This window comes from Nicotiana tomentosiformis, chromosome 7 (assembly GCF_000390325.3).
Source record: "Nicotiana tomentosiformis chromosome 7, ASM39032v3, whole genome shotgun sequence".
NCBI lineage: Eukaryota > Viridiplantae > Streptophyta > Magnoliopsida > Solanales > Solanaceae > Nicotiana > Nicotiana tomentosiformis.
Genome location: NC_090818.1, coordinates 10151989 through 10156875, shown reverse-complemented (window position 1 = coordinate 10156875; position 4887 = coordinate 10151989).

Here is a 4887-nt window from a genome sequence, read left to right as displayed (position 1 = left end):
ATAGGGCGAGTAATGTTCTAAAAGTATAGCATTTTGGCCGAACATCAATATACTACTAAAATCAATTTCCAAAATGAATTAGAGTTCTAGGTTCGGATACAACCATTCTAGAGCTTTCAAATCAAGCATCTTAAAACAAATTATTGCTGTATATTATGATGTCAAGATTTGATGTACTAGGAATTCTAAAGCATCCAAGTCTATCAAGTTAACTCAGGTGGATGTGTTCATGAGTTTGGACTAATTTGTCTTGATTTTATATTCTTGTTATAATTATGAAATTGGACCAAGGGTGTGTTTCCTAGCTGTTATAATTATTTTTGGCCATAAATAATAATTCAATATTTGTATATATTCATTTGATTGTCAATATTTATGCGATATTTTAGTCGAATTTCACATCGACAAAACACAAAAAAAATATTGGTATACAAGTGAACAAGCCTTAAACTCTAGTGATGCATTTTAAAGTCGTGCGTGCCAAGGTCCAAAGCGGACAATATCACTAGTAAATTGAGCTATTACATATGGTATTAGAGCCACTCCGCGTGCAACCTTGAATAATGGCATGGCAAACCTCAGGCGGTCTAGTGTATAAGTAAACAAACCTTAACCCTAGTAACATGTTTTACAGTTGTGCGGACCTAAACCCAAAACGAATAATATCATTAGCGGATAAGACTGTTACAATTAACTAACTTCAGTATTTAAAATACCGATGAAATATTGAAAAATCTGTAAAAGAAAATCTCACATGAAATAGGAGAAATAATTTTGATACTCAAACCTTCAATATTTTTTCCAAATAAAATTCATGTCAAAACACTCAACTTTCATATATGCTAGGTATATTCCTTTGAATATCACCCTACCTCCACAACAACCCCCCCCCCCCCCCCTGTGCACTCTGTGTGTGTGTGAGACCTACTCATTTAAGAAGAGATTTCATGGTTACTTTCCAAATATTATACACTGTCTTAATCTAATATAAGTAGTACAAAATACAGAAAAATGGCATTGTTGGGGCCAGAAGGGGTAGAAGTACAAAACTTTGTTGCGCAATCAAAGGTTGATTTATGGTAAAGTTTCACATTTAATTCAAATAAAATGGGCCATATCTAGGGTTCCAATGCATGTGAATCTGTTTAATTAATAATTTCAGGTCATACTTTTTGTTTATATATTTGTACTACTATATAACTACTAACTACCCCACACTCGAAATATATTAAAAGCTGAAAGAATCCCGAAAAGGAAAGTTCAGAACCTAATATTTCTTATTTAATCAAATAGCCAATTTTTCTTAATTTTTTCCGTCACTGCTTTTAAAATGGCATATTAAAGAAGACTCAGTTTTCTTGCTTCTCTTTTGGGGAACAACCAAAAGGGTGTAGAAAATTTTACAGATGGTTTTATTATAAAGGCCCAAAGCACTAATTTATCAATTACTTTAGGATTTATTAGTCACCAAGTCAGAATAGATTAGTCATACAATTATTATAGATATGATATAATAAAAAAAAGAATTATAGTAAATAAAACGGAAAAGGATAAAAAAAAAATGCTCTTGAAATATTGGAGACGAACGTCAATTTTAGTACAAGTTATATTTATGAGCCGAAACCTTTTTTAAGAATTTCCTAATTAATGTTAGCGAGTGGTTAATTTCATAAGCATATGATTATTTTTTGTTAGATGAAAAAAGGGAAAATAGAACATCAGAAGACAAAATCTTACATATTGTACGGTAGACTCATAGCAAATTACTTAATTGAGTGTTTATTGGCTAATTACGTTGCTAAACCTAATTGATTAATTTGATGATTATAAACAAATAGTCGAGTCATTTTGAAAAAAGGGGAGGCTTGGCGTAACTGACAAAGTTGTTGTTATATGACCAGGAGTTCACGGATTCAAGCTGTAAAAACAGTCTCTTGCTGAAATATATGCTAAGGCGGTGTACAATAGACTCTTTTGATCCGGCTCTTCTTGGATACCGCGCATAAACTAATGTATTAGTTCATGGAATAACAAGGGAAATCCTACCGTAAAAGTTTGAAGGAGAGTATTGGAGCAACGGTAGAATTCTCGTTTTGTAGTTTAACTCATAGAAACAACCACTTACATTAAGGTTGACATCACACTTGGGATATGGTCCTTCCCTGAATCATGCACGTACACGCGATCGGACTGCCCTTTTAATCATGCAGTAAAAGTATGATTACATAATGAAAGCCATCATTAAAACCACTCCCCCTACTTAAAAACATTTAACTATTATGAGCACCGCCATTTTTAATTTTTATTGTGAGTAGTACAAAAGCTAATTATGTTTAATTATGGACATTATCATCCTTAATGGTCTCCATCATTATGAAAAAAAGCACAATAATTAAAATATTTTTGAGAACAACTTTGGTTCACGTAACCCTAAAATGAACGCACGAGGTGAAGCTAGCTTTCATCTCAAATTGCCGACAAATTAAAGTTAAAGGTCACTGATGTTTGACGGCTCATTTAATTTTAAGGAAATTACTACTATTGAAAGTCAAATGATAGTTGGTGTTCTGTCATTAGTTTCTTCGTAGGTTTTAATCACTGATTTAGACGAGTCAATAATTTATAGCAGTACATTTTAATTTGCTATGACCATTGTCAAATTCAAGGTCATATTCCTGAATTTAGGTGATATATGCCTGTTTTGTAGGAAAAGAAACAAAGTGTATAAAACAAGAAAATAGTTAACTCTTTACCTCAATTGCAAATCTCACGTAGTATGCACTATGCTATACTTATAATAATATCCTTATTTAACAATCAATATACTGTAAAAGCTAAATTATTTTCGAATCAATTTTTATATTATGTTATGTTATACTCTATAACGACACTTCTTTATAGCAGCCGAAAAATATAAGAACAAATGAAACTGTTATAAAGATGTTTGATTTTATATATATATATATATATATTTATATATGACGTTTATGTTAATAATCCTTCACATCATGTTCTAAGGAGACGAAATGGTTGACTTCTTACAACGACTATTTTATATATGTAAAATATGTTGTTTTGGAGAAAAAAAAACTCTTCCTCCAAGTTTTGGATAAAAATATATTAAATTTAGTTTTTCAGAAAGAAGAAAAAAAGATAGACTAATTTAACTTTGCAGTAAGAGCAGAACTCATGCCATAGAAATATGCACTTTCTTGAGATGGGCTGATTCAAAGTCCAACTTGCTCTCTTGGACTACGTTTAAAGCATTATATATTGAAGAATTAACCTTATATCTTATCTTCTAAAGAAATTAGCCCAACTAATTGGATCTTACCCGACATATAATCCAATATTGATAGAGCTTTTAGTGAATCGCGATAATATCTGTTGTTTTTTGCATGCAATCTTTTAACTTAAATAGCTTCTCACTCGGCCACTTAAAAAAAATAACCAACGGATATATGATATATGTAAAATTCATGTATAATATATATATATATATATATGACCGTGTATAATCTATATATACTGGCTAGGCATGGCAATTTGAGCCCAAACTCATATGACCCGTCTAAGGTTGGGTGGTTTATTGATCCGTCTATTTGTTGAGCTCAGCCCATCTTGACAGAGTTCATTTCGTAAAAATTGCATGGGGCACCCTATTTGGTCGCTCCCTTTTAACTTATACCCGTTTTATTTTTCCGTTTGCATCCGTACCCATTTTTTGTTAAAAGCATTTTAAAAAGACGATTTTGCCCTTCAGGACTATTGACAAAACTGTAGATTGCAGGACAACACTTCAACATATTTTGACATGAAGTTTTAACAAATGAACTAAATAACTTAAGCATATTTAGTATGAAATTTTAGCAAATGAACTAAATATTTTAAGCATGATAAGTCTGGAGTTTTAGCAAATGAACTAAATAACTTAAGCATGTTTAGTCTGAAGTTTTAGCAAATGAACTAAATAACTTTAGTATGCACTAGCAAAAACTCATTAGAAAATTACATATTGCAAGACAAAAATTTAAGCATGTTTAGTCTGAAGTTTTCGTAAATAAACTAAATAACTTCAGTATATTTAGTCTGAAATTTTAGCAAATGAACTAAATAACTTAAGCATGTTTAGTCTGAAGTTTTCGCAAATGAACTAAATAACTTAAGCATGTTTTGTCTGAAATTTTAGCAAATGAACTAAATAACTTAAGCATGTTTAGCCTAAAATTTTAGCAAATGAACTAAATAACTTAAGCATGTTTAGTCTGAAGTTTTAGCAAATGAACTAAATAACTTAAGCATGCATTGGCAAAAACTCATTAGAAAATTACATATTGCAAGACAAAAACTTAAGCATGTTTAGTTTGAAGTTTTCGCAAATGAACTAAATAACTTCAGCATGTTTAAACTGTAGTTTTAGTAATTGAACTAAATAATTTCAGCACGTTTAGTCTGAAATTTTAGCAAATGAACTAAATAAGTTCAGCATATTTAGACTGAAATTTTGGATAAAACTTATGACAAAACTATTGACTGCTGGATAAATAACTTCAGCATGCATTAGCATAAAGTTTTAGCTTCAATGTAAAACAACTTCAGCTGCTACTGTAATTGGCTGAAGTTTTACATCATCTCGCATGCTAATGAATAACCCCTGGTACTGTAAAACAACGTCATCTCCAAAGTCCAAACGTTAGCATGTTGCTGCGTTTATCGGGGCTTGTTTTAGAGTATGCTAATGTGAATGAGGTCATCTCCAAAGTAGCATGCTAATGCTATTACTATCAGGGGTGTAATTGTCATATTATTACGGATTTTTTATCAACTGGCTACTAAATTAATAATTTTTAAAAATAGGGTACAGGTTAAAAGGTGGCACAAATATAG